Source organism: Oryx dammah, unplaced genomic scaffold (assembly GCF_014754425.2).
Source record: "Oryx dammah isolate SB20612 unplaced genomic scaffold, SCBI_Odam_1.1 HiC_scaffold_2, whole genome shotgun sequence".
In the NCBI taxonomy this organism is placed as follows: Eukaryota; Metazoa; Chordata; class Mammalia; order Artiodactyla; family Bovidae; genus Oryx; species Oryx dammah.
Genome location: NW_024070186.1, coordinates 189,185,346 through 189,210,215, shown reverse-complemented (window position 1 = coordinate 189,210,215; position 24,870 = coordinate 189,185,346).

Sequence of the window (24,870 nt, the reverse complement as noted above, 5' to 3'; positions counted from 1 at the left end):
CAAATGTGTTGACACAGAGAAAGAAATGAGCCTACTTTAATGTTCTGTAGAGACAGACTGTAATTTGTAATACCTCTGATCGGAAATTGAGGCGCCATATGGACCTGAAGTGAAATAAAGCACAGTTAACTTTTTGCCAGGCATAGTGGAGAGGGAGGGGGGACGAAACCCATCTCCATATGACATCGCCACAGCTATGTTTCTGGCATCAGAACAGAGACAGCTTGTGCACCCAGAAGGGTGCCATCGTGTACCGCAACTTGGGAAGTGGCCGGCTTCTCCGTGCCTGCTGTCTGCCGGGAGTGGTACCCAGCGAGTTGTGAAGCCAAGGGGCAAGATGCATTTGGCAGCTTCACCCAGCTGCCCAGGAGTCCCTACTCTTATTTCTGAAACCCCCAGGGCTGCTGAAGTGCTGGGGCCTGCTTCTGTCATTATGCCCCCAGGCACTGTTTTCCATATCTGTTTCCCCTACCAGACTGTGAGCTCCTTGAGGGCAGGGGTTAGCTGATAAAAGCAAGGATGGAAATGATTGTTACTGAATGTTGAGCACCTATAATATGCTTTTGAGGTGTGGTGCTGGAGAAGACTTGGTGCTTTTGAACTGTGGTCCTGGAGAAGACTCTCTAGAGTCCCTTGGACAGCAAGATCAAACCAGTCAACCCTAAAGGAAATCAACCCTGAATACTCATTCAAAGGACTGATGCTAAAGCTGAAGTTCCAATACTTTGGCCACCTGATGCAAAGAGCCAACTCATTGGAAAAGACCCTGATTCTGGGAAAGATTGAAGGCAGGAGGAGAAGGATATGACGGAGAATGAGATGGTTGGATGGCATCACTGACTCAATGGTCATGAGTTTGAGTAAGCTCTGGGAGACAGAGTACAGGGAAGCCTGGTGTGCTGCAGTCCATGGGGTCACAAAGAGGTGGACACGACTGAGCGCCTGAACAACAACAACGATATGCCAGCTCGGATTTAGGCACCTTACTTACCTTTTCAACAATTCATTCACTATGCCAACAAAGGAAGTGTCTTAGCTTGGGCTGCAAAAACGAAATGCCACAGAATGGGAGGCTTAGACTTTTATTCCTCACAGTTCTGGAGGTACAAGTCCAAGGTCAAGGTGCTGGTAGATGCTGTTCATGGTGAGAGCCTGCTTCCTGGCGTGCAGGCAGCTGCCTTCTTTGTGTGTTCTCACAGAGGAGAGAGCGAGAGAGAGGGCAAACAACTCCTCTGCTCCCTCATTTTTTTTTCTTTTCTTTTATTAATACTTATTTATTTTATTATTTATTTGGCTGTGCCAGGATCTTTAGTTGCAACGTATGGGATCTTTTGGCTTCCCAAGTGGCTCAGTGGTAAAGAATCTGCCTATAATGCAGGAGATGTGAGTTCAACCCCTGAGTGAGGAAGATTCCCCAGGAGGAGAAAACAGCAACCCACTCCAGGATTCTTGCCTGAAGAAATCCATGGACAGAAGAACCTGGTGAGCTATATATAGTTCACGGTGTCACAAAGAGTTGGATATGACCTAGTGACTCAACAACAACAACGATGAGATCTTTTAGTTGCGCCATGCAGGATATTTAGTTGTGGCCTGTGAACTCTTAGTTACAACTTGTGGGATCTAGTTCCCTGACCAAGGATGGAAGCTCTGCCCCTTGTAGAGTCTTAGCCCCTGGACCATCAGGAAAGTCCCCAGTCCCTCCTTATAAGGGACTAATCCTGTCATGAGGGCCCCACCCTTTATAGCAGTAAGTATTATTATTATCATCTATTAATAAATTATTAATTAAAGTTTGAAGAGATCCAAGGACTCTCCTGAGGCTACTTAACCATCCGGTGGCAGAATTAGACCTGAACCAAAAATTTCCAACTCAAAGCTGGGTCCTTGTCCCTCCTGGCCACATTGTGTCCTGAGCTGAACCCAGGTTTGCTGGCTAATGTTGGTTGAAAAGCCCATGTGATTGCCACCATTTGTAATAAGAAAATCCGACTCAGAGACATGCTGAATTTCCCAGAACAGAGGTATTTAGTAAGGACCAGACTTGGGTTTTGAACATAGATCTGTCTGATGCCCAGATCCTTGCTTTTTATATCACCTTACAAGTGCATTTTGATATCCCTACCAAGGAGAAAATGATTTCCTTTCAAAAGGAGGGATTTTCTGGATTAAAGGTGTCTAGACATCTCTCTCATCTTAATGCGGATTTATTCAGAGTGACGCAGGATCTCCCTGACTAGTGGTAAAACTATGTCAGTGAAATAAAAAGCAGTGATGGTCACTCTCCAACAGCCTTATCTTCACAGATCCCTGGACACATGATCCTCGCGAGAATTTGCCCTCCCTTCCTCCCTCCTTCTTTCCTCCCTTCCTTCCTCGCCTCCTTCCCTTTGTAAGGACTGAGCCAGAACAAGGCTTTCCCTGCAGCACTTCTGGTCTGGAGAAGGTGAATTTATCTGAGGTCACTGGCCGCAGAGAGCATCTCTCGCTGTGGCTGCAATCTGGGGACTTAGCAGGTGGCCATGGGGCATCCCAGGTGGCTCAGCAGTAGTGAATCCACGTGCCAGTGCAGGAGGCAAAGAAGACTAAACACGAGTGCCCACGTCTGAGCTGTATCCAGTGCACCAGCAGGCGGGGCCTGTGGCCAGTTTGGCTGCCACCAACCTTGTGTTTTGAGGGCCTGGAAGTTAGGAATGGCTTCTCCTTCCAGCTCTGACTTTTCTTTTTCCCAAAGTTCCCAAAGTCAACATCTGTTGCTTTTAATTGACTCAAGAGCCAGGCCATCCAACCCTCTGGTGTTCCAGTAAGCTCTCTTCTTCCTCAACCAGCCTGCTCCAAGTTTTCTCTAAAGCGCTGTGCTTGCTCTTTCTACCGCCCAGTTTTCTTTCCTGGTCCCTGGGGACTGGAATGTCAGGCACAGGGCGTCACTGAGGAGGTATAAGGCAGGGCTGGGCTTTCCAGGTGGTGCTAGTGATAAAGAACCCACCTGCCGGTGCAGGAGAAGTGAAAGATGTGGGCTCGATGCCTGGGTTGGGAAGATCCCCTAGAGGAGGGCATGGCAACCCACTCCAGTATTCTTGCCTGGAGAATCCCCATAGACAGAGGAGCCTGGCGGGCTACAGTCAATGGGATCGCAAAGTGTCGGACATGACTGAATCGACTTAGCATGCACACATAAGGCAGGGTCTTCGGAGTGATGAAAGCACCTCAGGGTTTCCCAGAGGGGCCACCTCATTGAGTCCCGTACACACTTAGTTATCCACTCCATGCTAGATTACGAGCTCTCTAAGGGCAAGAATCTCACCCTGTTCATTGCTTTGTGCGGATCCCAGCAGAGTTCCTGGCACCTCGAAGGCTACCAGGGAATACTTGAAGATTACTGTCATCCCAACACAAATCCCAGGAGGCCCACACGACTACCCTCATTTATATGCTGGCCTTTGTGGTTTGTTTGTTTTTTTGGGGGAGGGGTGTGCTCCATGCTGGTGAGATTGAACCCACACCCCCTGCAGTGGGAGCGTGAAGTCTTAACCACTGGACCACCAGGGAATTCCCTGTGCTGACGTTTGGACCACGGCCTTTGGGGAGGAGAATAAGCTGGGGCTGGTTCCAAAATTGTGCAGAGATTTTGCATTTTGTTCTAGTATCCACCTCCATAGGTTATTATGCTAAAAACAGATGTTGAATGAATCATTGTGCTTCCTGGGTACCAAGTGCTGTGCTCATGCTTTACTGATAGTTACTTCACTGAACTTAGTGAAGTATGACTCACTGTAACCCTTTGAGAAGACAATTTGCTTGTGCAGTTTGGGGAAACACATTTTGTTTCTTTCCTTCTGTATGGCTGTGCCGGCTTCCTCTAGCTGCGATGCTCAGGCTTCTCATCGCAGAGGCTTCTCTTGCTACAGAGCATGGGCTCGAGGGCCTCTGGGCTTCAGGAGTTGCAGCACATGCGCTCAGTAGTTGTGGTGCTCAGGCTTAGTTGTTCTGCCGCATGTGGAATCTTCCCAGACCAGGGATCGAACCCGTGTCCCTTGCATTGGCAGGTGGATTCTTTACCGCTGAGCTGCCAGGGAAGTCCGCTTGTGCAGTTTTTTAAAAATCAGGGCACCAAGGTTTAGAGGGCTTCCCTGATAGCTCAGTTGGTAAAGAATCCACAGGAGACCCCCGTTCGATTCGTAGGTTGGGAAGAGCCGCTGGAGAAGGGATAGGATACCTGCTCCAGTAATTCTTGGGCTTCCCTTGTGGCTCAACTGGTAAAGAATCAGCCTGCAGTGTGAGAGGCCTGGGTTCAATCCCTGGGTTGGGAAGATCTCTTGGAGAAGGGAAAGGCTACCCACTCCAGTATTCTGGCCTGGAGAATTCCAAGGACTGTATGGGGTTGCAAAGAGTCGGACATGACTGAGTGACTTTCACTTTCAAGTTTAGAGAGGCTAAATGCTCCCAGCTATGGTGGCCACGCTGAGAGATTGGAGCCCAGCTCTGCCCCATGCCAGAACACTGTCCTTCCCTGCACTGACTTCCTCATCTGCTCCCCCAGCCCTTGTCTCTGGAGCTTCTGTTGCTGTGATTCCCTTGCGTGGGGCCCTAAATTGAGTGGTCTCATGAGATTACACATCCAAGCACGAGAAGGAAAGGCATTCAGAGAAGGCCGTTGCGAAATTTATTCTGAGGCCTAAAGGGGGTCTTGCGAAGGATTTAAAGAGCAATTGCATTTGCTCCTTATCCTCCACTGATAAGCCTGACTGTGAGCTGTAACGTATGCAGCCCGTAATGAATAAGAGAGAGATTTATTAGAGTGTGTCATATTCAGTTAAGTAGTTTCTGTGTAAGACGAGTATTTCACTTGTACATATTACATTTTCAATGGGTTTTCAACCATTCTCAATCCATTATTTTTAACTCCTTGCATTATATTGATGGTAAATTAATTACAACAATTACAAGTCAAAACCCCATATTGTCCAATTATAATTTAATTCATTTGAGTGAGCTCCTCTCTTTGAGTTGGGATAAAAAAGTGAAAGCACTTTGGAAAACCGTGTGGTTTCCTCTAGAATCCTGTCGTTGTATTCCACGTCTCTGTGATGGTTGCGAGAAGGCAAGAGGATTCAGCAGTGGGTTGGGGGAGGGCGTTGGCTGGTTCCCAAGTTGACACCCCACGGGGTTGTCAGCCAGCCTGGGTTCAGATCCGGGTTCAACAATCGAGTGGCTGCTGTAATCATGGAGAGGTCACTCAATCTCTATGGGCTTCCATTGCCTCATTTGTAAAATGGGGTTAGTGCCAGAGTCCCTACTTCTCGGGGCTTTTTCTGAGGATTAAACGAGTTACTGTAGGTAACTCCCCTGGAACACATAGTGAGCCTAGAATAAGTGTTGGCTGTAATTATCATCACTGAGCTCCAGGAGAGGAATGGCAGGTGGGTTTATGTCATGAGCCAATTCCCGTCCATGAGTGGTGCTTTTCTGGAACTCTGTGTGAAGACAGACCCAAAGTCCCAGCTGATCTCAGGCTAGAGAGTGCAGGGATCAATTAGTGATGTCTGGAGAGGTAACAAGTAAGACTCTGGCCCTCTGACTATGCTTGCCTTAACTTCCCTGCTCTATTCCTAGTATCCTGCCCTGTCCTGGGCCCCTGCCAGGCCAGTTTGGGATAACAGTGAGCCCTTGTACCTATCTGTGCCTGAGGCCAGCCCTGCCCTGGAGTCCTTAGTCCTTAAGCCGACCAAGCCCTTTCCTCCACATCAGTCAGTTTGGGCTGGGTTTTCTGCCATGAACAAGACATTCTTTTTTCAATTTGTTTTTCATTTTCCATGCCTATTTTATTTAGTTCAACTTATTTTAATTGCACAAGTTCCACGCTCATGGTATAAACATTCTCACGATTGTTATTCACCCTTAAAATAGGAAGGACATTCTGTCAATGTGACAGCATGGATGGACCTTGAGGACATTATGTTAAGTGAAAGAAGCCACTCACAGAAACACAGATGTGGCTCAATTCCACTTATATGAAGTCCCTAGAGAAGTCAGTTTCATAGAGGCAGAAAGTAGGGTAGTGACCGTGGCCTGGTGGGGTGGGGCGGGGGGGAGGTAGGGTTTAGTGGATGTAATTTCAGTTGGGGAGGCGGAAAAGGGTTTCGGGGATAGTTGGTGGTGGTGATTGTACAACAATGTGAGTGTGCTTCACAGCACTGAAGTGTGCATTCAGAAATGGTCAAGATGGGACTTCTGTGGTGGTCCAGCGGTTAAGACTGCATTTCCAATGCTTCCACTGCAGGCGGTGTTCCATCCACGGTTGGGAAACTAACATCCCATGTACTATGTGGTCAAAAATAAAATAAGCTGATAGCGCCATTTAAAAATATGATTATTAGACAGTTAAACCTTACATTAAAAAAATAAAAAGAAATGGTTAAAATGGTACATTTCATGTTACGTATTGATATATGTTTCTTTTTTCTGCTGAAGCATACTGCTGATCTGGGCTTCCTGGGTGGCGCTGGTGGTAAAGAAGCTGCCTGCCAATGCAGGAGACGTAAGAGACATGGGTTTGGCCCTTGGGTCAGGAAGATCCCCTGGAGGAGGGCATGGCAGCCCGCTCCAGTGTTCTTGTCTGGAGAATGCCATGGACAGAGGAGCCTGGCGGGCTACAGTCCATGGGGCTGCAAAGAGTCGGACACGACTGAAGCGACTTGGCACGCATGCACGTATATCTCTGATCTACATAACTGTGCTAGCTTCAGGTGTTTAGCAAAGTGATTCAGCCATACATATGCATATTTATCTGTTCTTTCTCCCATTCTTTCCCATTTCAGGTTATTACAAACCATTGAGTATATGTTGCTGTGCTCTACAGTAGATCCCTGTTGCCCATCCATTTTATATACAGTTGAGTGCATATGCTAATCTCAAACTCCCAGTTACCCCTCCCCCCTTTCCCCTTCGGCAACCACACATTTGCTTCCATGTTTGTCATTCTATGTCCTGCAAATAAGTTAATCTGTATCACTTTCTTAGATTCCACATAGAAGTGATATCATGTGATATTTGTGCTTCTCTAACTTGCTCCACTTGGTGTCATAATCTCTAAGTCTGCTTAAGTTGCGGTAAACGGCACTATTCCGTCCTTTCTTACGGCTGAGTAATATTCCGTCGTATATATCTACCACAGCTTCTTTATCCATCCATCTGTTGATGGACACTTAGGTTGCTTCCATGTCTTGGCTGTTGTGAGCAGGGCTGCTCGTGTTATGTGTATTAAACACGTAGGGGATGAGGTGTAAGGTCACAGGATGGGTTCCATTCTCTTTGTTGTTGTTCAGTTGCTACGTCATGCCCAACTCTTTGAGATCCTGTGGACTGCAGCACGCCAGGCTCTCCTGTCCTTCACTCTCTCCTGGCATTTGCTCAGTCCATTCTCTTTAGGGCCAATCGATTTCAAGTGCCCTGGGCCAGGTGGTCGCCTCTGATCCTCTTGCTTTTTTCCAGGTCATGTTCTGACTGCATCCCTACTTTCTCCTGCTGTCCTTTCTGCTGGAATCTCTTCTCTCCTTCCTCACTGGCCTTCCTCCCACACACCTTCTGGCCTTGCTCTGTTGTGGGGGCGGGTGTTCTGCCCACATTAGCTGTCCCCATGGATAACCCGATCTGCAAGGCAGTTTCCAGACCTGGAGCTTTCCCAAGGCTCAGTGAGTGTCTTGTTCACCTCAAGGGCCCTTAGACTCAGCAGAGAGCAGGTGTCAGTCATTCACTGGAGACCACCTTGCCACAAGCAGAAAGCTTTGTGGTGGTGCCCACTGAGGTGCCCTGAGTGCAGAGAGCAGTCATTTTCCTAAAGACTTTCCCTACCTTCTCTCCAGGATGCAGTTTGTTGAAATTCCCCATGGCGCGCACGAGGGGACTGGGTTGTTTTCCTTCAGTCTGACACTAATGAGAGCTGCCAGGACTTCCTGAGCCTCTCTGCTCTGGGCTGGGCTCTTAATCTTCCCATTGTACCTGGCTCAGCCTGGCGAGGACATAAGATGCCCTGACCTGGGGCCAAGAGGACTGTCTGTCTCAGTAAGCCCGACACTGCAATGGAATGAAATCGGATGCTTATATTTTTCATCTTTTCTTCCCCTGATGTCACCAGCAGATGGAGAATGCTTTCATTGTTTCCTTTTTCCTCCTTTTTGGCAGGAAGCTGCTTTCCCAACAGACCCCCAGCTAAGATGGAATAAGAGAAAAACAGAATGGAAAAACAGAGAAAGAAAAATAGAAACAGAGGAAATGAGAAAGCAAAAGAACTCGACAGCAGGGCGCAATGGGTGCTTGAGATTCTGGGCTGGGATGAGAAAAGAATGCTCTGTTTATAGGAGGGACACTTGGATTAAGAGTCAGTTGGATCACAGTATGTTGCTAAGTCTCTTCAGTCCTGTCTGACTCTTTGTGACCCCCTGGACTGTAGCCCGCCAGGCTCCTCTGTCCATGGGATTCTGCAGGCAGGAATACTGGAGTGGGTTCCCATGTCCTCCTCCAGGGCATCTTCCCAACCCAGGGACCGAACCATGTCTCCTAGGTCTCCTTCGTTAGCAGGTGGGTTCTTTACCGCTGTGTGCTGCAGTCAGTCATTTAGTCATGTCTGACTCTTTGTGACCCCATGGACTATAGCCCGCCAGGCTCCTCTGTCCATGGTGATTCTCCAGACAAGAATACTGGAGTGGGTTGCCATACCCTCCTTCAGGGGATCTTCCCAACCCAGGGATTGACCTGGGGTCTCCTGGATTCTTTAGCAGCTAAGCTAAGGGAAGCCCTCTTTACCACTAGTACCACCTGTATGTGGACACTGAAGAAACACCCCGTATTAGCCCATCCTGTGATGAGACAGAAGGGTCAGTTGTCTGACCATGATACCTGTCTCCCAGTTCCATGCCTCCCCCGGGGGTGCCCGCTAACCACAGCATTCCATCCACTCAACCTGCTGTAATGAGATTCTCTTCTCTCCTCCAGCTTAATTGGTGGAGTGTCGAGGAACAAAACAGATATCCGTGCGGCTCCAATGCTGCTCTTGTGATTAGAAGGTAACATCTTTCAGTGTCGGTATCTGCATTGCAATACACAGGCAGGGGAGTCAATTTGCTTGGGGATCAATAGTTGCGGTGTCTGTTGGCAGACGTGGAGGCTTCCTTTTGAAAACAGGAGGATGCAGGACAGCTCTTGATACCTGGCTCATTTTACCATGGCAGTTGGGCAGTGGTTTTGTTTCCAGGCTTATTGCTTTTCAGCTCAAGAATGATAAAAATCTTCCCGATATCAACCAGTTCAGTGTTAGTCCTGCAGAAACACAAGAATCTAAAACGTGGTTTCCTCCGCCTGCAATGCTTTTTCTGCTGGTCAAACTCTTAGGCTACCTGTGAAGTCTCATATAAAAGCCTCTTTCCACTGTCACGTGGAGGGAACCTCTGTTCTCCGCACGTTCTTGTGGTTAACACCGTCTGCCATGTATGGGAGGTGACATCAGCAATGCTGAGCCACAGTGGCCTTTGTATTCTCTTCTGGATGTTACTTTTTTTTTAGGTTTCTTTGGTTTCACGTTGTAAGAACCCAGCTGAGCTAGATGAAGACCTAAAGGAAATTTTCTTACAAGGTTGTATAGGTGACTTCAGAGTTCAGGGAAGGAATTCGGTCAGCCCTTAAGAATTTACCAAACAGAATCAAACAGCAAGCAAAACTGGCTTTCTCTGTGTATTGCTTTGTTAGTGATTCTATTTTTTATTTTTGCTGATTAGCTTCTTTTGCTTCCCCATCACCATATCAAGTGAGAGGTGGCCCCTCCTCCCCACCCGCATCGCCCCAGAGTCCAGGCACTCTGGCCAAGGGTCAAGGCCAACAGAATCTGCATTAGTTTCCTAGGGCTGCCCTAGTTCAGTTCAGTTCAGTCGCTCAGTCGTGTCTGACTCTGTGATCCCATGAACCGCAGCATGCCGGTTCTCCCTGTCCATCACCAACTCTTGGAGTCCACCCAAATCCATGTCCATCGAGTCGGTGATGCCATCCAGCCATCTCATCCTCTGTCGTCCCCTTCTCCTCCTACCCTTAATCTTTCCCAGCATCAGGGTCTTTTCAAATGAGTCCGCTCTTTGCATCAAGTGGCCAAAGTATTGGAGTTTCAGCTTCAACATCAGTCCTTCCAATGAACACCCGGGACTGATCTCCTTCAGAATGGACTGGTTGGATCTCCTTGCAGTCTGAGGGACTCTCAAGAGTCTTCTCCAACACCACAGTTCAAAAGCATCAATTCTTCAGCACTCAGCTTTCTTCACAGTCCAACTCTCTCATCTATACATGACTACTGGAAAAACCATAGCCTTGACTAGACAGACCTTTGTTGACAAAGTAATGTCTCTGCTTTTTAATATGCTGTCTAGGTTGGTCATAATTTTTCTTCCAAGGAGTAAGCCTCTTTTAATTTCATGGCTGCAGTCACCATCTGCAGTGATTTTGGAGCCCAGAAAAATAATCTCTCACTGTTTCCACTGTTTCTCCATCTATTTCCCATGAAGTGATGAGAGCAGATGCCATGATCTTAGTTTTCTGAATGTTGAGCTTTAAGCCAACTTTTTCACTCTCTTTCACTTTCATCAAGAGGCTCTTTAGTTCTTCTTCACTTTCTGCCATAAGGGTGGTGTCATCTGCATATCTGAGGTTATTGATATTTCTCCCAATGATCTTAATTCCAGCTTGTGCTTCTTCCAGCCCAGAGTTTCTCTAGATGTACTCTGCATATAAGTTAAATAAGCATGGTGACAATATACAGCCTTGACATACTCCTTTTCCTATTTGGAACCAGTCTGTTGTTCCATGTCTAGTTCTAACTGTTGCTTCCTGACCTGCATATAGGTTTCTCAAGAGTCAGGTCAGGTGGTCTGATATTCCCATCTCTTTCAGAATTCTCCACAGTTTATTGTGATCCACACAGTCAAAGGCTTTGGCATAGTCAATAAAGGCTGCCCTTTAGGGCTGCCCTAACAAAGTACCAAAAATTGGGTGGATTAAAACAACAGAAATGTGTTGTTTCACAGTTCCAGAAGCTGTAAGTCCAAAATCAGTGTGTTGATTTCTGTCTGAAGTCCTTTAAAAATATTTTTTTAATGTATTTCTTTGGCTGTGCCAAGTCTTAATTGTGGCAAGCAGAATCTTCTAGTTGCAGTGTGTGAGATCTTAATTCCCAGACCAGGGATCGAACCTGGGCCCCCTGCCATTGGGAGCACGGGTGTCTTAGCCACTGGGTCACCAGGGAAGCTCCCCCTCTGAAGCCCGTATGGGAGACTCTTTCCTGTCTCTCCTGGATTCTGGTGTTTGCTGGCACTTGCTGGCTTGTAGATGCCTCTTGTCAGACACATGGCCATCTTCTCCATGTGTCTTCGTATCATGTCCCTTCTGTGCATGCCTGTCTTTCTCCTGTTTATAAGGATACCAATCTCGTGAGGTTAGGGCCCACCCTAATGACCTCACTTGAAATTGATTGCATTTGTAAAGACCCTATTTTCCCAAAAGGTCACATTCTGAGGTACTGATGGTTAGAATGTCAACCTATCTTTTTGTGGGTGGCTGCCTGTTAGGACCTGCCCAACGGACAAGAGGGCAGGACATCTGTTACATGGCCTCTGCACTGGGGCTGCTTCTCCATACAACAGAGTTCCCAGCAGACCCTGATGGGGTCAAGGATTCTGTCTGCTGCAGCTTTCCCTCAGAAACTGTAAGTGCTTAATGCTACTGCTGCTGCTAAGTCGCATCAGTCATGTCCGACTCTGTGCTACCCCATAGACGGCAGCCCACTAGGCTCCCCCGTCCCTGGGATTCTCCAGACAAGAACACTGGAGTGGGTTGCCATTTCCTTCTCCAATGCATGAAAGTGAAAAGTGAAAGTGAAGTCGCTCAGTCATGTCTGACTTTTAGCGACCCCATGGACTGCAGCCTACCAGGCTTATCTGTCCATGGGATTTCCCAGGCAAGAGGACTGGAGTGGGGTGCCATTGCCTTCTCCTAAATGCTTAATAAGAGCTGCTGCTGCTGCTGCTGCTAAGTCACTTCAGTCGTGTCTGACTCTGTGTGACCCCATAGACGGCAGCCCACCAGGCTCTCCCATCCCTGGGGTTCTCCAGGCAAGAACACTGGAGTGGGTTGCCATTTCCTTCTCCAATGCGTGAAAGTGAAGTCGCTCAGTCGTGTCTGACCCTCAGTGACCCCATGGACTGCAGCCTTCCAGGCTCCTCCGTCCGTGGGATTTTCCAGGCAAGAGTACTGGAGTGGGGTGCCATTGCCTTCTCTGTAATAAGAGCTAGCATTTGTTAAACCCTTACACTGAGCCCTGCGTATTCTTGGCCAGTTATACTGACCGGGCATCAAGCCTGTGCTCCTTGCTTTGGAAGCACAGGATCTTAACCACTGAGCCACCAGGGAAGTCCTCCAGATATTCCTTTTATCCCCATTTTATAGAGGAAGAAACAGTCTCAAGAGAAAGTGAACCTAGCTGGGACTTTCACTAGTGGATGTGGTGATGGAGTCTATGTGCTTATCCACAGACTAGATGATTTGATCTTGAATGTTGAGTAGACGCAGGACTGGTGAGAGGAGGCTGATTTCTAGGTGGGGATGGTCAGGGAGAAGGACAGACACCTTCAAAGGTTTCCCTCGGGAAATCAAGCAGCTTACTCCCGCTTTCTAGTAGTGACATGCTTCGCTTCTATGTTGTGATTCAACATTGAGCATAGGACGTGTGTACAGCAGGTCGAGAGCCCTTCTACAGCTGTGCACAAGGGTTTTGTTACCATGAGGTACATGTGTCCTTCTCTCCCCTGTACTATCTCTGGGCTCTGAGGTCTCAGTGATGAGGAAATGGGGGACTGGAGGGAAAGAAAGAAATGGGGAAAGCCAGGGGTTAATGTGGGCAGGGTCCTCTCTGCTGGTCCAGATGTGGCTTTTGGAAGCACGTTGGGAGTCTAGGGGCGTGGTTCTCTATATGCCGAGAAGGGGGCCTGGGAATCCGTCAACTAGATCGTGGACTCCTGCCCTGACTCCTCATTGCATATGGACTCCATATGAATTGGATTTCACCGAAACTGCCTTGGAAAACAGCTGAAACTGATTAATCTTCCATCAAATTTCACACGGGTTTGTTTGCCCGCCTGAGAAAACCTCCCTCCGTTCCGTGCCCCCAGCCCTGCCCTCCAGCCTAGAAGCTGAACTCCTGGATTCTTCCAGCGTGGAAGGCAAGGGGGCAGGCAGAGCCGGTGGCCAGTTAGCAGTCATGTTGGCTTTTGCAGTCCATCCATAGACTCACCAAGGGGTAAGTCTGGTCCTTGCGACATTTACAGCCTGACCACTGTCTTATATTGCCTTTAGGACATTTTCAAGGTCTCCTCTGAGAGGAACCCCAAACCCTTGAAACACTCCAGGCTGAAAGTTATTACCTGTGTTGAATGCAACTGTCTGCCTCTTCATGGCCCTTTCACTTTCCAAGAAAGAGTATCCTACACTGCCTTTGGAGCTACTACTTTCTATTTGTATTTCAGTTTCTGATACATGACAGATGTTTGGTAAAAGGTGGAAGCCAGCAGCCTTCCCATTGCACCTTTTGCTGAGATCACAAGAGGTGATCACAGATACAGGATGGGATCTTGCTGCCAGCCCTGGGCCTGGCAGAGGAAATATACTTGGGATAATACAGTAGGAGCTGCTGGTATATTTTCATTGTCCTCTGGTAATAGTGTCTACCAGGAGTTGGAGGTTTTCTTAGCTCTCAAGGCAACAACAGAAAACTCCTTGAAAAGGCCAAAGGCCGTGAAGAGGTAGACAGTTGCCCTTGATGCAGGTAATAGCTTTCATCCTGGAGTGTTTCAAGGGTTTGGGTTCATCTCGGAGGAGACCTTGAAGATGTGTCACATAGAGGCAATCTTTCATAACATCTTGCATATCCTCAGGGCTTTCAACGTATTCAAGAGGCTGAGAGGCAGGGGTGTGTGTGTGTGAGAGAGAGAGAGATTGATTATGAGCACACCGCCTTGGCTGCATCCTGAAGTTTTGGATGTTGTTTCTGAAGCAAATTAAAACAAAAAAGAAATCTAGAATTTCTCCTTTTTAATGCAAACTCAGGCCCAAAGGAGGACTTCTGATAAATGTGTTGTGGTCTCTAGCAAAAACCTTTTAAGTGGGTTTTGAATACATGGTAGATGTAGAGAAAGTATTTGATAGTGAAGGTTAATGAATAATTGAATTCAAAGGAAAGAGCCTTCATGGATAATTTCTGCAGGAGCCAAGATTTCGACTCTAGATGATTCTCCCTCCAATTTGGCTAAATTCACTTATTCATTCATTTATTCATTCCACACTCAGGTATTGAGTGGTTTTGGTCTGTTAGCTCCTACCAGTCTCTAATTGAGAACATATGAAAATCAAGCATTTGCCCTCCAGGAGAATAGAGTCCAGTGGAGAAGACAGATAAGAAAATGCTTCAATCCCTTGAGGCTAATAACCAACCTCTCTTTTTATAGCCAAATGGACTTGGGGTCAGTAAACAACTATTTATCATGTACTTTCTGTGGGGGGCTCTACCATGGGCACAAAGAGGGGATGTACGTATAAATGAGACGTAAGACACAACTGAACTGAACTGAACTGAACTGAAGACACAACTTGTTTTCTAGAAGCTGAGGAGTTGGATAGAGGAGTTGGAACCATATGAGAAATGGAACCAAGTGGACAAGCCCTGTGATACAGGACATTTGTAAACTCTTGCAGTCAAACACCATCCCTGGCACATAGGTAAGAAGTCCTTCTAAACTGGTTTGTCTGGAGGGAAGATGGAAGGAAGGAAGGCTTGTGGAGAGGGAACATTAAAACCCATCTGGATGGAAAGCTGTGGTTTTGTTTTCCTTGTTGAAGGAACATTCATGTGGTTAAAAAGTGGTTCAGAAGGATGAAAAAGGAAACGTACAGAAATGCAAGTCTTTCCCACCTCCATCTTTGGCACAAACTGTACACGCAGTGGACTTTTAGTCTTTAGTCCTTGTTCCATCATAACCTTGCGTGAAATACTCTACAACGGATTTTCTAAATGATTTATTTACTTATTTTATCTTTGGCTGTGGGGGGTCTCTGTTGCTGTGTGCAGGCTTTCTCTAGTAGCAGTGAGTGGGGACTGCACTTCTTTGTGGTACGTGGGTTTTTCGTTACGGTGGCTTTTCTTGTTGTGGAGCACAGGCTTAGTTGCTCTGTGGCATGTGGAATCTTCCTATCCTTGCCCTCCTCCCTGTCACTTTGGCATTTACTGGTTTATAATATTTATATTCTCTTCTGAAACCATGGAAAAGTCTTCAAGGCTTTGACGATAGGCTGATGAAAAAAGTGAGAACTGACAGACAGCACTTACAACAGCGTGATTGTGTCAATATTATTCACTGTAGAATTGAGCAGCGTGATTAGACCCAAGGCATGGATATGTAACCCTATTATTAGGGCTGGCAGTTGCTGGGATAAAAGGCCAAAATCAACATGGAACAGGAAATGAGGATGGCAGGGTCTAACCTAATTCCAAGGTTTTAGGATTTGTGCAGTGCCCAACAGGGGCACACGTACCACTGGTGAGTAATTGTGGTTATATAAGAATGATGGTTGAATAAGAATGCCAGGATGGATGGGTCACAAGCTGGAGTCAAGATTGCTGGGAGGAACATCAACAACCTCAGATATGCAAATGATACCACTCTAATGGCAGAAAGTGAAGAGGATCTAAAGGGCCTCTTGATGACAGTGAAAGAGGAAAGTGAAAAAGCTGGCTTGAAACTCAACATTAAAGAAATGAAGATCATGGCAATCATCACTTCATGGCAAACAGATGGGGGAAAAAATGGAAACAGTGGCAGATTTTATTTTCTTGGGCTCCAAAATCACTGCGGATAGTGAACTCAGGCATGAAGTTAAAAGACACTTGTTCCTTGAAAGGAAAGCTATGACAAAGCTAGACAGTGTATTAAAAAGCAGAGGCATCAGTTTATCAACAAAGTCCATATAGTCAAAGCTATGGTTTTTCCAGTAGTGATGCACAGATGTGACCCAGGGATCGAACGTGCATCTTCTGCTTTGGCAGGCGGATTCTTTACCACTGAGCCACCTGGGAAGCTCCACATATTGGCTTCTCTTGTGCACTTTAAAAAATGCTGCAGCTGGTGTCTGGCTCCCAGTGGTTCTGAATAGACTGGTTTGGGAAGTGATTTGGGCATTGGGATTTTTAAGAGCTCCCCAAAATCTGAGAATCACTGAACCAAGAGGGAACCATTCAGGGCCCCTTGCTTCTGTGGGCAAAAGGCTATAATGAGACAGGATTTCCTACCTCCCATGTGCACTGGGTCTCTGCTACCTCTCGAAGACTGGTGTCTGAGTTTCTGGATTGAGCACCCAGCTCATCTGATGGACTCCCTTTTAGTTCTTGAAATGCACTCTGGAAAGTCAGCCAGTCGAGCATAAAACATAAATCAGAATCTGTTCTTCCTTGTACTCTAGTTCTATTTTTTTTCTCCTTAGCTTGAAAGAAATCGGTTCTACATCACTTTTAGACTCTCCCAGCTCAGTTAAATGTAATCTCAACTAGAGCAAAATTGCTTAATTAGACAATAATATCAGAGAAATTGACCATTATATCTGGTTATTGACTTTTCAGATGGCTTGTATTACCATTTATATTCTCTCCAGTTGGGTTTTTAAGCATGAAAAGAATTTATTGAGAGATTGTTCTTAGAAGCTATTTTTAATAGTCTAATGGCTTTTTAATTTTCAAAGCATTTATATTCATCAGTTGGAGCCAAGAAAGGACTCACATTGACTCTTACTGCATGGCTGTTCCTGCCTCTCCAGTTATTAACTGGTTATACTTAGAAATAAAGCCACCCGACGTAGGATTTTCCCCCTCCCCTATTTATGATGACAGAGGAAGAACATCATAAAGGAAATGAACTTTAGGCTGGAAGCCACAAAAACGATATTTTAAAAGTTTCTGTTTATTGATTGATTGCTCTGTGCCAGGCAGTTTATGTAGATTGCCTCTAATCCTTTCAATAATCCTAGATAGCATGATCGTTCTTTAGTAGACTGGGAAGTGAAGGCTTAGGTGTGAGGACTGTTATCACCATTACCATGGCGAGTGCATATTGACAGACAGATCCTATGTCCTAGTTAACACTTTGTCTCTTCATGACGTTTTTTGTTTGTTTTGGAGTATAGCCAATTATACAATAAGTCACCGGGGCTTCCTTGGTGATTCAGATGGTAAAGAATCTGCCTGCCAGTGCTGGAGACTTGGGTTTGATCCCTGGATCGAGAGGATGCCCTGGAGAACGGAATGGCTCCCCACTCCAGTATTCTTGCCTGGTAAATCCCATGGATGGAGGATCCCATATATACTCCATGGGGGTCACAAAAGAGCCAGACACAACTTGGCAACTACACAATAACATAGCCGATTAATAATGTTGTGATAGTTTCAGGTGAAAATCGAAAGGACTCAGCTAAACATATATACGTATCCATTTCCAAGCTGCCGTCTCATCCAGGCTGCCACATAACACCGAGCAGAGATCTCTGTGCTATACCGTAGGTCCTTGTTGGCTATCCATATGAAATATAGCCATGTGTACACATTGATCTCAAACTCCCTCTCTTCCCCCTTCGCAACTATAAGTTTGTACTTTAAGTCTGTCAGTCTGTTTTCTACATCCTTTTTAATAGTGCTTCTTCCCACTCTTAGAAGTACCCCCATTGGAGCAATAGATTAAATGACCACTCTGCTTATGGGACACTCCTGGTGCTGTGTCTTGCGCCAAGCTCTTCACATGCTCTATTGGATGCAAACCTCATAACAGCCAATGACTTCTTTTTACTGTTCTTATTTTATAAATGAGGAAACTGAGGCATTGAGGGGTCAGGTTAGGTCAGGTCGGGTCACTTACAGGGTCATGGAGTTGGTAAAGGATGGAGTCAGGCTCTGAGCCCAGATAACCTCTTTCATGACCCACTCTCTTTCTGTGACATGAAGCTGAATGTCAACCAATAGCACGGTTTCAAAAATTCAGACCAAGGAGAAAGTTCCTTGGGTGAAGACAATACCAACACTCTTAGAGCCACAGGAACATTGAATTGTTTTGTCATGGTGGAATAAGCTGCGGGAAATCTCATTTTCTGTTGTTTGGATTGGTAGAGGAAATACAGACCCTATATACTGCATTAGCAAGAAGTGCTTTGAAAGTTATTGGGCAGCTGGATAAGATGTGCATAAATTTCTCACTTCCTATAAGCTTAATTAAACAAACTTGGTGATTGCCGGCAGCCACAATTATGCCTGGGACCTCAGATTGCCTTAATTCAAATATGGCATCTAAAAGAAGGTGGCTGAAGTTTCTGGAGCCTGTGCACAGCCACCCATAACTAAAGGGCTGTAAAGGAACCATGGATGAATTAAAGTATATTTGGGGACTTCACTAGTGGTCCAGTGGTGGAGAGTCTGCCTGCCAATGCAGGGGAAACAGGTTTGATTCTTTGCCTGGGAAGATTCCACATGCCATGGGGCAGCTGAGCCTGGGCACCACAACTGCTGAAGCCCACAGGCCCTGGAGTCTGTGCTCCACAATAAGAGAAGCCACTGCATTGGGAAGTCCGAGCACCACAGCTAGAGAGTAGCCCCCACCCGCCGCAACTAGAGAAAGCCTGCACACTGCAATGAAGACCCAGCGCAGCCAAAAATAAATAATGAAACATTTGAAAAAGTGTATTTGGATGAAGGTGACCACAGGTGAGGGGTTGTAAAAGCCATGTACTCCAAGGACAGTTTGGAGAATTTGCGGCTATTCGATCAGGAGCAATGATTTAGGATCCAGGGTGAAGAACGTGCCCTCAGGATTTGGGTGAGATGTGGCTTCATGGCTATAACTGATGGAGAGATGATGTCTGCAGAGAATGAACCACCTCTGTCTCTGTAGCTGCATCTGGTGGCACTGGGTTGCTTTCTGGACAAGGAGATAGAGGGATACCTGGCTGGATGGGGTGAAGTGTCATTTAGCTCTCTCTCCTTGCAAGCTGATTGTGGCACTTCTCACAACCAGCCGTTGTGACCATTCTCAGAAGACTTGGACGTTGATTGCAGTCTCCAGCTCCTTGAGAACTAGAGAAGGCCAGAGCCTCATGGCCCCCTCTGACCATATGAAGCCCTTGCTAGGATTTGTGAAAATTCCTAGAGGGCTTGCGGTTATGCTCTTTTGGCTCTGAGCTCTTCTCCCTCACGCTTTGGATGGTGCATCTTATCGGCTGCCTTTGTGTCTCTGTTCTATGTATAATTAACTTAAATCAGTGGTACCGTTGCTTAGAAAGAGATAACTTGTTATTTGCAGAGTGGTTTCATGTGTGTACTTTGGCCAAGGAAGGGCAGAGTGGGGTTAGTAGACTTCAGAAGTCTTCCTTGTTTCTGCAAAGTGACCTCTAACTGAACATTAGGCATTTCATTCTTAAAATGTCACTGGAGAACTCTTCACCAGGGACATTTTTCTGACCTTTGATCATCGATCACTGCCTATCTTGTTCTCTTTTACCTTTTCTTCTCCATTCTTCTTGGGAGTAAATTTCTTTATGTATTTATTTATGGCTGTGTTGGGTCTTAGCTGCAACACACAGGATCTTTGTTGTGTTATGTGTGATATTTTGTTGCGGTATGTGGTCTCTAAAATGTGTGAGCTCTAGTTGCGGTGCACAGACTTAGTTGCCCCTCGGCGTGTGAGATCTTAGTTCCCCACACAGGGACTGAACCCCCGTCCCCTGCATTGCAAGGCAGACTCTTAACCATTGGACCCCCAGGGAAGTCCTGGAGCAAATTTCTTATACAAGACATTTTGACCAACTCCTTGGTTATCCATTGCTGATTTCCAACTTCTTAAGACAATGGCTTTCCAATGTTTTGGCCATGGCCCATAATAAAAATACTTCCTATAACGTGACTCAAAAATGCTCATTTAATACTACTTCTTTGTTTTTGGCTGTGCTCAATCATCACTGCTATTGGGAGTGCTTTCTCTGGTTGTGTGGATCTGGCCTCTTTGTTGTGATGGCCCAACTTCTCACTGCAGTGACTTCACTTTTTGCGACAAAGAGGCTTCTAGGGCACGCAGGGTTCAGTAGCTGTGGCTCATGGGCTCAGTGGCTCTGAAGCAAGTGGAATCTTCCCAGACTAGGGACTGAACCCGTGTCCCCTGGTCCCAATGGCCCCCATTGGCAGACGGATTCCAAACCACTGGACCTCCAGGGAAATCCTATTTCTACCTCGGATGCACTAGGTCTTGCTTGTCTAGTCTAGCCAAGCCAATACTGTGCTCTCTCTTGCCCTAGCCTCTCATGTTCTATTCCATTTCATTCCAAATTTCGATCATGATTCACCAAACTGATTTCACAGCCTACTGGTGTATCAGGACCTGAGATTTTCAAAACAAAGCACTACAGCTACTTTTTAAAGCTCTAGTCATTTGCCAAGTGCCTTCTGTTGCTGCTTGGCTTCTGTGAGTTGTAGAACGCACATCTTTCAAAGCAACGTCTCGCTTTTGAATTCCCCACACTAATTAGCTCAGTCGTAAATATGTAGGAGGGTAGAGTAAATCCAGCGTTTGTTGGTCAGTGGAATAATTTGGGGCCTTTTAATGTCACCAAAATTTGCAAGGGACTATGTCAGGCCTAGAAATGCTAGAATAGGTGCCATCTGCAGCTCCATTAGAGACTGGGTGTGGAAATCCTTTGAGAGTGACAATGGACCCTCAAATTCTGGTTCATGGAAAAGTATTTTAAAATGTATTTTCTATTGTGGTAAAAGTCACATAATATAAAATGTACTTTTAAAGCCATATTTAACGGTACAGGTCAGCGGCACCAAGTACATTCACATTGCTGTGCAACTCCCACCATCATCCATCTCCTGAAGTTTTCACCTTCCTAAACTGAAACCCTGTCCCCATTAAATGCTAACTCTCCATGGCCCCTCTCCATCCTCCCCACCCCCTGCACTCCCGGCCCTTGGCATCTATCCTTGTACTCTCTGACCCTATGAATTTGACTATTCTAGGAACCTTGTATAGAGGAATCAAACAGTGTTTATCAGCACCTAAAGCATATTGGAAGGCATGTTTAAGGTTAATATCCTACAAACAGACTGTACCTTTTTCTCCCTGTGAAATACAGTAGGTTCAAAAGTATTTGTCGTACTGGACCTTGTGCCAGACTTTTCTGCAGAAACTAGAAGCAAGAGTCAATCATGCGCCTGTCCTTGAGGAACACAGGAGCTGACAGCAAGTAAATTTATAACACACTGTGACTGGTGTGTTGCCAGGGGCATGAAGGGTGTGCAGTGAGGACCCAGAGGACACTGTTTGGATTTAGTCTTGGAGGCTGAATAGGCATGCTCAAAGGGAAGGGAGTTGGAGACAGAAGGAACAGCTTGTGCAAAGACCCTGAGCCCCGAGTGGTGTGTGTGTGTGTGTGTGTGTGTGTGTGTGTGTGAGTGAGTGGCAATTAGTTCTGTGTGGCTGGAGTAAAGGGTATGATGCTGGGAGAGATGGGAGATCAGAGTGATGGGGTCAGACAGTAGAGACTGTGAGCTCGGATGGGAAGTCATCCAATGTTGTAACTAGGGAGTGCGTGGGATGGACTGAAGGCAGGGAGGCTCCAGGAGGGCAACAGATTAGGAGACTGGAGAACTTTACTGTCCACAGTGGCACCTGGTAAGCAGTGGCCTCCAGCATGGCTGGCTCTTTTTGTGACATCATCAGATCATTTCTTCACTAGCAGTCAGAGCTGTACCCTCTAGCCAATGAAATTTTTTTTTGAATTTTTATTTTTTATATTTATTTATTTATGTGACTGTGTCGGGTCTTAGCTGCAGCATAAGGGATCTTCATTGCATTATGCGAGATCTTTCATTGCCTAGCACAGACTCTCTAATTGCAGCTTGTGGGGGCCCAGTAGTTGCAGTGAGCAGGCTTAATTGCTCCATGGCATGTGGGATCTTAGTTCCCCAACCGGGGATCGAACCTGCGTCCCCTGCATCGTAGGGTGGATTCTTAACCACTGGACCGCCAGGGAAGTCCCCACTGATGAAACATGGATCTGGCCATTTCCTTGGAGGTTCTCAGACAAGAGTGGAGGACCCTGCCCGGCCTCTGTCAGTTCTTCCAGGAAAGAGGAGAGGAGATGAAGCTGAGGTCTGCAGGGTGCTTTGGCCCCAAATGGTGCAAACATCGGACTGCAGCCTCGTGTTGAATGGGGAGCTGATGATCGTTTCCATGGTGTAAACAATCTTGATGATTAGGCCGTGGTTATAAACAGCCATCCTGAACTGGCTTAACCACATATGGCTTTGATCTTGACAAGTGAGGGGTTCATAGTATAACATGGAGAGAGAATAACAGGACTCATCAGTTCAATTGTTCCTAAATGCCTACTACTGGGCAAAAAAAAAAAAAAAAAAATCCCATCATTTAGTACATGTTAGACCTGCTATGGGGCTTCCCAGGTGGGTCAGTGGTAAAGAACCCACCTGCCAATGCGAGAGCCACAGGAGACGTAGGTTCGATCCTTGGGTTGGGAAGAAGTCCCCGTGGAGGAGGATATGGCAACCCACTCCACTGTCCTTGCCTGGAAAATCCCATGGACAGAGGAGCCTGGTGGGCTCCAGCTCATGGGGTTGCAAAGAGTTGGACATGACTGAGCGACTAAGCACACACGCAGAGCTGATATGATACAGTTTGATGCTATAGGCTGTATATGACACCGACAGGACCCCTTGTGTTTATAATGAACATGATAAACCTACTGTGTTTTATTAAGTGTGGCTCAGTCCGTCCCCAGAGTTTCGGGCCCAGACCTGTGGCCTCTGACTTCAGGGACAGCAGTGAGGGGTGTCTCCTGCTACAGCTGAGCCCCTGACCAGGGCTCCCACCATATTTGGAACGTGGTCTGGGTCCCCTATTGTGATCCTGTCCTTGGCACCGCTGTGATGCTGGTTGGCAGGGGTCTGTACCTGCTCATATGCACCGCCACCTCCCAAGGACCGAGATGACCCAAGAAATGGGGAAAGAAAGCCTGGAGGTCCAGTACCTCACAACCCAGAATCCTGACTGTTGGAAACAAGCACGCTCATCCTAAGAAGCACTGGGTCTGCTGGAGCCGAACGTGTGGGCTCAGCTGCTCAGTCTTGTCCGACTCTTTGCAACCCCATAGACTGTAGCAAGAATACTGGAGTGGGTTGCCATTTCTTACTCCGGGGGATATTCCAGACCCAGGGATCAAGCCTGCATCTCTTGAGTCTTTCACATTGGCAGGTGGACTCTTTACCCCGTGCCACCTGGGAAGCCCCAAGGTTTCAAAGCTGGAGGTTTGATAATTTCATACCTGTGTGAGGATCTGTTTGCAGGTAGCCTTGGCTTTTTGCTGTCTGGATGGGAACTTCCCAGAGGACCCAGGTCCATTCTGGCTGATAAATTATTGGTAGATTTGACTCATCTAGAAAGCCAGGTCCAGCATCGTGACAGGCAGGGCATAAACAAGGCTGCACGGTGGACATTCTGAACCGAGATCATGAAAGGAAGGACAATTGTCTTCAGTGGGCACTGCTCTCCCCTGCTGACGGCTCACATCCTACATCGGGTAATGAACCATTATCAGGAAAGAAAGGCGGAATTAGCCTGCCATGGAAAGTTGCTTATAGCTCAGGCATATCTGTCCAAGGAAGGCGCTTTCTCTCTTCCGGGAAAGCTGTTGGATTATGAGACACTTGGCATGACAGCTGTATAGGTGTGTCTCCTCAGGACCAGCAGCTCTATAATCAGCAAATACCTAGAATCACGCAGATCTTACCTGTTAACTTGGAGGGAAGTTGGAACCGCTTCGTTGAGTTAATGATGTCGCACAGGTGGAGAGGGGAACCTGACCTCATCCGGAGGAGGTGGTCTTTCCTGATTCCTGGTGAAGTCAGGTTGACCCGTGTTTATTGGCATTTTGGCTACCACGTCCCTTTTCTAGGACAGAGGCAAGAGCCAAAAGGGACCTGGGCCAAAGCCTTGTCAGAATGACTTGGAATATCTCCTCCCCAGTCTCTTCGTGGGTCTATTTCCTCTTGGACACAAGCGGGTGGGGTGTGGGTAGAAGGATGAGGGAGGTGAGGTTGATGAGAAATCCAGGCTCTCAGGACACCATTCACCCCACACACAGGTTGACCTGGGATGAATCTTTAGCTCCGTGCTGGCTTCTGAGTGGAAATCTATATCTTGCCTGTTCTCCTCTGTGCAACCCTGTATTCTTTACTCGTGAATATTGATTGCATATAAACAAGCTTTTCGCCCTGGGCCTGGTTGAGGCACCAATTAGACCCTAGCTCTAATGCCGCCTGCACGGGACTCTGTATGATAATGTATATGAGATTTGTTCCAACCTGCAGTCTTTTTTGGAAAGGAAAGAAGCTCTATCCTGAAGAATTTATTGGAAACCCCTTCTAACACAAAAATTAGAGTCGTGTGAGCTTCTCTAGATGAAACAGCACTTCATCAGGATGTCTTAACTTGTCATTCCTGGGCCCCATTCTGTCTCCTCTCCCATGCCCAGTTTTGGCTTAATGAAATAAGTCACTTTTTGAGAGGAGAAGGAAGATTTTCTCAGGCAGTGTTCTGGAACCCTGAAGAGAAAGATTGAGTCACGTGGTTTATTTTCATAAAGACTGAACAGATAGTCTGATGGGTATAGGAGGACTTCCCTCATTTTGGATCTTTGTGTTTATTTTATGTTGATAAACCTTAAAAAGAAAATATTTTA